Raw genomic sequence first — 9,404 nt, forward strand, 5'->3', positions numbered from 1 at the left:
ATGAAGCTGAAGCTCCAATACTTTGGCCACCTGACTCATTGAAAAAGACCCTAATGCTGGGAAAGATTAAAGGCAGGAGGAGAAGGGGACGACAGAGGATGAGATGGTTGGATGGCAACCATCCATTCGATGGACATGAGTTTGAGCAAACTCTGGGAGATAGCAAACGACAGGGAAGCCTCGCGTGCTGCAGTCCATGGATCAAAGAGTCAGACACGACCGAGCGACTAAACAACAACAATCAGCTACCACTGTTGGGGGATGTATTATTCCTATTTATAGTCATAGGTGTCATTATCATTTGTTTTTTTGATGTCTTGCTTTATCACAATTTCAAGTGGTTTTTTGGCCTACCTGGCATCTTGAACCATTATATCCCAGATCTCCTAGTAATGACTGATAGGAGCTTGGTGTTTTTATGACTATGAGTAGTAAGACAGTAAACTCTACCTAATTAATTCTGTTTCCCAACTGTATAAAATCAACTCATTTTCCATGTTCTCATAGGACTAGCCCACCCTTTCGTAGTTTGCTCTTTCCCTTACTAGTAAGTTAGTAAATGTTAACATATACTCAGAATCAGTTTGTCTGAGAAATTTGTCTTTTACCACGGTTCTGTGCTTAAAACCCTAAATGCTTGCCATGGCTTACGAGGCCTCTCTTCACTGGTTCTCCCCTTCTCATCCTCATGTTGCAGCTTCACCTTCTTTCTCTACCTTCTTCACCCTCCACCTTCTTTCTCTACCCTAAGCACACCCCAGTCTCCCCAAGCCCATCCTTCACCCTCTATCAGAAGTGATGTGCTGTGCTCTTCTGCTCAGCTGACTTGTGTTCATCGCCTCTTCAGTGAAGACTCCTCGATCACCCAGACTAGGTAATTGCCCCTGCTGGATGGACCCAGAAGCCCCCGCAGTTCCCTCTGTAGTCCTCATTGACTCCGTCTTTATTCAGTGTTTGCCTTTCCAAACACACAGAGTGCTTTATGACAGCAGGGCTTGAAGCTGCCTTGGACACTTTGGATACCTATCTTTTGGCACTGTGTCTGATCCAAAGGGCGTTCTTCTTTCACTTAGGGATCTTTGGTGACAAACAAGCTGAAAGGAATTAGGAAAAAGACTCTGTAATGGTCAAACTTAGGTCACACCTCCACTCCTTAGCTGTCCTGAGCCTGTGAAAAAGAATCAGCTATAACCTAGGGTAACGTTTAGCCTTTTCCAGAGGTCATGTATGGATGTGAGAGTGGGATTATAAAGAAAGCTGAGTGCCAAAGAATTGATGCTTTTGAACTATAGTGCTGGAGAAGACTCTTGAGAGTCCCTTGGACTGCAAGGAGATCCAACCAGTCCATCCTAAAGGAGACCAGTCCTGGGTGTTCATTGGAAGGACTGATGCTGAGGCTGAAACTCCAATACTTTGGCCACCTCATGCCAAGAGTTGACTCATTGGAAAAGACCCTGATGCTGGGAGGGATTGGGGACAGGAGGAGAAGGGGACGACAGAGGATGAGATGGCTGGATGGCATCACCGCCTGAATGTGCATGAGTTTGGGTGAACTCCAGAAGTTGGTGATGGACAGGGAGGCCTGGTGTGCTGCGATTCATGGGGTCGCAAAGAGTTGGACACGACTGAGTGACTGAACTGAGTGTTTAGCCAAGATGCATTGTGTGGTATATTGGGATTTTCTTGTGTTTTTTTAAACTTCATTTATTTATTTATGGCTGTGCTGGGTCTTCATTACTGCACTTGGGCTTTCTCTAGTCGTGGCGAGCAGGAAGCTACTCTCTAGTTGCAGTGTGCAGGCTTCTCATTGCGGTGACCTCTCTTGTTGCAGAGCATGGCCTCTGGGGCATGTGGGCTTCAGTAGTTGCAGTGCAAGAGCTTAGTTGCCCCATGACATGTGAAATCTTCCCAGACCATGGATTGTGGAATCAGTGTCTCCTGCCTTGGCAGGCAGATTCCTAACCACTGGACTATGAGGGAAGTCCTGGGGCCTTAGAATAGAGAGATACTTTCCAAATGGCTGGTAAATAGGTGACACCCTTCTGCTGTAACCCCACGGACCACTTTTGTGTGTACATGCTCACTTATGTCTGATTCTTTTTGACTCCTTGGACTGTAGTCCATCAGGTTCCTCTGTCCATGTGATTTTCCAGGCAAGGATTCTGGAGTGGGTTGCCATTTCCTCCTCCAGGGGATATTCCCAACCCAGGGATCAAACTCTCATCTCTTGCGTCTCCTGCGTTGATAGGCAGATTCTTTACAACTGCACCATCTGGGAAGCCCCAGGGACGACTTACAACCTAGAAATTAAGGAGTTAAGGCCTGGCCCATTCTGATTGGCTGATGACCCTGCCTGCTCTGTTATTCAATATTTTGAACATAACCTTTGGATGAAAGTCTTCAGGATAGCATTTATATTCCTATCAACACTGATCCTGAGTTGGGAAAGTAATCCCCCAACAAAAAAATCAGGATATGCTGGGTTGTTAAACAGGAACACACATGTTCGTTAGGGTGTTCATTAAGTGTTTGGTATTGGATACCTGAAGGACAAATGGATGAAAGTATCCCATAGGAAGAAAGAAATCCAACAGACTGCAGTTTCCATCCCTCCATCAACATGGGGGGAACATAATCTCTTCACTCCAGAGGGCAAGGTGTTTAAGTTCTTCTTCCTCTTAATTCCTTTTGGGCCGTTCCCCGGTGTTGTCCTCATCTATACTGTGGACATATAAGCCAGCTCTGATGTCACGTGCAGCAGCTGGAGCTAAGGCCGCAGCATCAGAAGCCTTTGTGAGGTGGCCTTAGTGACAGCGGTTCTGTGAGGCAGGGGCTACCCCGCCCCGCAGTGGCTAGGTCAGCCGTATCAGCCCTGCCCTCCACCTCCAGAACACCACCTGCCTGACCTAAGCTGTGTCATGTTGCTGCCCCTCCTGGGCGCCTGTGCTGTCGTGGGGCCGTTCCGGGGTCCTGAGTGGGAGCCAGTGCGGGGCCTGGTCTCTGAGGATCGCAGCTGCAGGGACCCTCGGTGCTGTGGCAACCTGCTTGTCCTCTGCCTCTTTCTGATCTGGCAGGTCCGGCACTACTGGTATCAGGTCACCAGGACCCACTGCAGCATGAGGAAGTTCATCAAGGTGAGGGGGTCCCACCCACCTCTTTCCCTCCACACCATGATTGTGTCAGTCATTTGTTACAGGGACCCTGTTCTATGCCCTGTGTACCGGAGGTGGATTCAGACTGAACTCTGATGAACTCAGAAAGAGCATTTTCTTGCCTCAAAGCCAGCAGTCACCCTGGACTTCTCTCTCCTTCATGCCACGTTTTCAATCCACCTGCAAGTCCTATGGGCTTTACTTGCAAACCATAGCTCAAATCTGATCATTTCTCAAACCCTCACCACATCCTTTTGCACTATAGGTACCACCTTCTGCCTGGTTCCTGCCTCCTCTCTCACCCAACCATGGAGCTCAGTGCTCCATGCAGCCAAGAGAATGAACTTCTGTCTCTTTTTAAAATTTTTCATCCAAGGATAATACATACATACAGATTATAAGTGTGTATTTTAATTTTTTTATTTTAAAAATTTATCATCTCAACTATTTAATATACATATGTATATTTTGTTACTTATATGTACATATGTTGTATATTTATTTATTTGGGGCTGCATTGTGTCTTAGTTGTGGCATGCGGAATCTTTCACTGTGGTGTGCAGCCTCTTCATTGTGGTGATTGGTTTTCTCTCTAGTTGCGATGCCCGGGCTCAAGAGCCCCCCAGGCTCAGTAGTTGTGACAAGCAGGCTTAGTTGCCCTGCGGCATGTGGGAATCTTAGTTCCCCCAACCAGGGATCAAAAGAGTCCCCTGCATTGGAAGGTGGATTCTTAACCACTGGACCACTAAGGAAGTCCCAGATTATAAGTGAATTTTTGCAAACTGAACACATCCAGGTGCAGCATTAGATTAAGAAAACAGACCACTACCAGCAGCTCAGAAGCTTGCAGACACCACTCCGCTGATTTCTAAAAGCATTAGACTGGTTTTGCCCATATGGCATCATGCAGTAAATATTCCTTTGCACCTGGTTTAGGCCTAACATTATGTTCATGAGAAAGACCAAACTTTTAAAAACAGATCATAACACTTTGCCACTCAAGACTTTGCAACAACTCATGGATATACTTCCAGTCAAACTCAGAACAAAATCTAACTCCTAACCACAACTCCAAGGCTTGGAATAATCTGTTCCGCATTTCTCTCTGACCTCATCTCTTCGTGTGCTGTCTTCCTCACGCACTTGTTCCATTCTGACCACACGGCCTCCTAGCTGTTCTTATACAAACGACCCTGTTCCATCCGCAGGGCCTTTGCATGAATGTCTCCTCACCTACAAGGTTCTTTCTTCAGATGTCACTTGGTTTGTCCCTTGCTTCATTCAGGTCTCCAGTCAAACATCACCGCCTCTGAGAGGATTCTCTGACAAAAGGCGCTAACCCCATCCCCACACTAGCTTTTATCTCGTTTAGAACACTTTTTGATACCTAACATCATGTTGTATACTTTGGTTATTGTGTTTCCAAGTCTGGAAGACAGCTCCCAACAAAGACTTTCTGTCTTGTGCATGCTGGTACATCCAGCACCTAGAACAGTGCGTGGCCTGGAATAAACTCTCTATCTTTCTTTCTTGAGTATTCTCTTTTTCTATAAGTTTAATTAGTTAATTAACTTTGCTGTGCTGGGTCTTGGTTGCTGCATGAGGACTTAGGAGTGGGGATTAATCTCTCGTTGCGTTGTGTGGGCTTCTCATTGCAGTGGCTTGTTTTGTTTCAGAGCACAGGCTCTAGGCACACGGGCTTCAAAAGATGTGGTGCCCAGGCTCAGTTTCAGCCCGTGGGCTCTACAGCACAGGCTCAGCAGTTGTAGTGTAACAGCTTTGCTGTTCCTGCGGCATGTGGGATCTTCCCAGACCAGGGATCGAAGCCACATCGTCCGCACTGGCAGGCAGATCCCTATCCATGGTACCACCAGGGAAGTGTAAATGAATACTTTCCTGAATGGCTATTTTCCTTAAGAGAAGTGACTCCCCATTTCCTGAACACCAGCATCCTCATCGGGATAATGAGGATTACAGCCCTGATCTGTGAGGATTAGATGAGATAAAGTAAATACAAAGATTTTTACTTCTCTGTTCTTACCTACAGGTGCCACCGCAGAAGTGGGCAGTGCCCTCCATGAGACATGACACTTGTTTCAGGCTGACCCCTGAATTCTTTCTCAGTCCTGGCAAGTTCAGGGGCCTGGATGCTCGTGCCCAACAACGGGCCCAAAGAAAGAGCAGGGAATACTGGAGGAGCCTCGAGGGATCATGGACCCAGTATCTGCTCTCTTGTCAGCACCCAAGTCATGCTTTACTGTGGGATGCCCACACCGCTTCTGATCACATCTTTTGTACCACCTCCTTTCCAAGCACCAGTATGCTACCTTGGGACAGTTCTTGGGAAGCATGGCAGGTACCCTGGTGTTGTAGTGATGATCAGACTCACCTGATTTGCAAGCCACGGCCCCCTGCCCTGGACAGGTGCCAAAGGATGGAGCAGCTGTTGGCCCATCCCCAGGAAGAACTGGCACCACTGGAGCATATTGTCAGCATGAGATGCCACCCCACCTCCATGACCCCTCTCCCAAACCTCCCTTCAGCCCAGAGCTTGCCGTTTTGTTCCAGAGAGTTCCTACTGGTTCCTTCCAACCAACGAGTGGGAATGCCCATGTGGAAATCCTGGGGCTGCCCACAAGAGGCCTGCACACCAGGAACAGAAAACCGGACATTAAGTAGAGAGGCTAGTAGACAGACCCAGGCTCCTGGGTGGGCGAACCAGAGAGAGAGCAGAGGGGATAATGCTTGGGAAATTCAGGCATCTGGAAGGCAACTGCCAATAAACTTTGGGATGGAGGACATGGCAGAGGGTAAGGTCCTGGACTGGGGCAGCCGGAGACTAGTAATAAGTCAGGCTGTTGGTGAGATCTTGACACCATGGTGGGAGAAGCAGGACCAGGTGCAAGTGGAAAGTAGAGCTGAAATTCAAGAACTATGGAAGAAAAGTCCGGGGGAGGCTGGAGGTGAGAATCTTCCTGAAACCCAGGCATGTAGAAGAGAGAAAGTAGAACAGTTAAGATGTAAAATTGATGCAGAGACCCAAACACAAATGTGGGAAACTCAGGATAGGAAAAGGGATAAGGATGCTATAGAGACCCAGTCTTTTGAGAACAAGAAGGAGGCCAGAGGAGAGGATGAAGGGAACAGTGAGGCCCAAGTGTTGAGGAAGCAAGGCCAAACTGGAAGTGAGAATGGTGAGGATACCCAGCTCACAGGGTGGGGAAAACAAGAGCAGATTATAGGTGATACTAGTATAGAAATTCAGGCGGAAGAGAGGAGAAAAGAAGGCCAGGGTGGAGGTGAGAATGCTATGCAAATCCAGATATCTGGGAAGGAGAACTTGGGAGAAGTGAAAAATGAGGATGGCATAGAGACCCAGGCCCTGGGGTGGGGAAAGCAGGAATGCGTTCAGAATGAGAATGTTACAGAGATCCAGACACCAGGGTGGGAGAAGCAGGATCAAGATGGAAGTGAGAAAGCTGGGAAGGTCCAAGTATGTAGGGCAGAGATCCAGAAACAACTAAGACGTGAACTTCAAGTGGGGTGGAGTAAGCAAGGTGTAAAAAGAGGGGGTGATGCTGGGGAAAGCCAGATATCTAGAAGGAACAGCCTCAGGGAGATAAGAGAGGAGGATTGGGTAGTGATCCGGGCACAGTGTTGGGGAGACCAGAAACCAGTAGCACGTGAAATTGACAGAGAATTCAAGACACCATTTTGGGGGAGTGAGGACCAGATTGGAGGTGAACATAGAGCAGAAATTCAGGCACTGGAGAAGAGAGGCCAGAGAAAGGACAGAGATGAAGATGATACAAACATCCTGGCACCAGAGGCAGAGAACCAGAGACAATTAAGAGGTGTAACTCAGGTAGAGACTCATCCATCAGGGATGGGGAACCAAGAGCAGTTTGGAGATGAGACTAGTACAGATATCCAGGCAACGGGGATGAAAAACCGGAGAGAGGTTAAAGGTGAAGATAGTAAGGAGACTCAGGAACTTAGGGAAGAAAACCAGTACCAGTTAAACAGTGAAATTAATGGAAATATTCACATAACAAAGTGGAAGAATCAGGAACACATTAGAAGCAATGATGGTAAAAATACCCAGGCATCTGAGGCAGAGAACTGGGGAGAATTAGCAAGTAACACTGATGTAGAAACTAATTCAGCAGAATGGAAGAAAGAGGGGCAGGCTGGAGGCGAGAATGGTGCAGAAATTCAAGCTCCAAAAAAGAGAAACCAGAGAGAAGCTGGAGGTGAGGATGGTAGAGAGACCTGGACACCTGGAGAAGAAAGCCAGAGTCAGCTGAGAGATGACACGGATGAAAAGACTCATTTGTCAGACAGGAAGAACCACGAGCAGATGGGAGGTGAGAATGAAACAGAAATTCAGACACCAGAGAAGACAGACGAGAGAGAACCTGGAGCTGACGATGGTGTAGAAACCCAGAGACTTGAGAGAGAGAATGAAGGACAATTCGATGGTGAAACTGGATTGAGCCACTCACCAGGGGGAAGAAACTGGGAGCAGACTAGAGGAATGGACAAGCCAGAAAATCCAACATCGGAGAAGAGCCAGAGAGAGGTTGGAAGCAAGGATGGTAGAAATATTCAGAGACTTGGGGGAGGGAAGCAGAGACTGTTAAAATGTAAGGTTAATGAAAACATCTGTTCACCAGAGTGGAAGAACCAGGAGCAGATTGGAGGTGAGAATGGTGCAGAAATTCAAATACAAGGGAAGAGTAACCTGAGAGGGATCACAGGTGATGATGGTAAAGAGACCCAGGCTCATGGTGGAGATTATCAGGGAGAGTTAAGAAGTGAAACGGATGGAGAGATCCAGATACAAGGGCAAGGAAACCAGAACACGGGTGGAGAGGAGGGTGCTGCGGAAACCGGGGATGTAGGGAGCCAGAGAAAGTGCAGAGCTGAGGATGCTGGAAGGCTTCGAGTGCCAAGGCAAGGAAACAAAGGGCAGGTCAGAGGAAAGGATGCTGCTGAAGGCCCTCTCCAAGTTGACTGTTCTGGCGGTGATGGGCCCCCAGCCCTCACTGGCTCTGACTATGGAGCCATGGCCGTAGATCAGGAACAGGCTGTGGCCGCTGCTCCCCATCCTGAGCTGAAGGCTCTCCCTGACCAGAACGAACTTTTCCTGCTCGTCAGTGCAGACGGGGAGCATTTGGCCAGCCAGAGCATGGCCACTGCTGGGAAGCCAAGAGTCGATGTCATTCCAGCTTCCCGCCAAGCCAGACCTAAACCCCAGAGAAGCCGACAAAGGGACAGAAGAGTGGATCCAGGGAAGGCCGCTGACCGGACTGGACAGCTCCGGAACCCACAGTCTTTGGCTGCTCCCCTGGGCTTGCCTTCTGCCTGCCCCTCTGTCTCATGTGGCCACGCCCCCCAAGCCGCCACAGCTCCATTGGGTGGTCCCACTGCCCTCACTGTCCTGCCCAAGTGGCCAGTCCTCAAGAAGAGTCAGCGACAGCTCCTGGAGTCCCTTATGCGGCGGAAGATCGCCCACCTGCAGTGGGGCCTCCCCCGGCGGATCCTAGAGTCCTACACGCACTTTAATGTCTTAGGACCACGCCCACTGCCTCTTGCTGGGCAGCGGCTCCCTGGTTGCACAGAGGGTTCTTTACCACTGGCCTGTGAGTTGCAGGGGCAGCAGGAAAGTGAGGCCCAGGGTTCCAGGCCAGGCCTTAAGTCCCAGAAGTTTCGGCCTCACGAAGGGAGAAGCTCAAAACCTACACAGGCCAGAGCTCTAGAGAAGCCTACCCGGTCCGGGTTGGAGCCAATGGGCAGTTCTATCCCTCCTGTAAAGCCTAAGAGAGTCAGACCACCAGGGGGCGCCAGAGAACCACAGGATGTCCAGAAAGAGGCTGCTCCCAGGGCGGAGCTCACGGCTTCCAGGAACCCCAGGCCTGCTGCAGAATCTATTAGCGGGTGGGACCAAGAAAGGGTCCAAGAACCTTCCAGTGAGAACAGCAGGGGGAGAAAGATGGTCAGGCCGGGGATCTCCCGGATGGCAGAGAGGGCTTCCCGCAGAGTGAGGATCTCATACCCCAGGGCAGGCTATGACCACTGGAGGAGGGAACACACATCTCAGAAGCCCCTCAGAAACCAGTGTCAGCAGCCCTCACACAGAAGAGGAAGCCTGGAACCTGAGGAACGCAGAGGGGCTGGGCAGCAGCCTTCCTCCTGTTCCACAGACACCTTCAGCTTCAAAAGGAGTCTCCACTCTGCTGCGGCAAGGCT

The sequence above is a fragment of the Budorcas taxicolor genome, chromosome 5 (genome assembly GCF_023091745.1).
Source record: "Budorcas taxicolor isolate Tak-1 chromosome 5, Takin1.1, whole genome shotgun sequence".
In the NCBI taxonomy this organism is placed as follows: Eukaryota; Metazoa; Chordata; class Mammalia; order Artiodactyla; family Bovidae; genus Budorcas; species Budorcas taxicolor.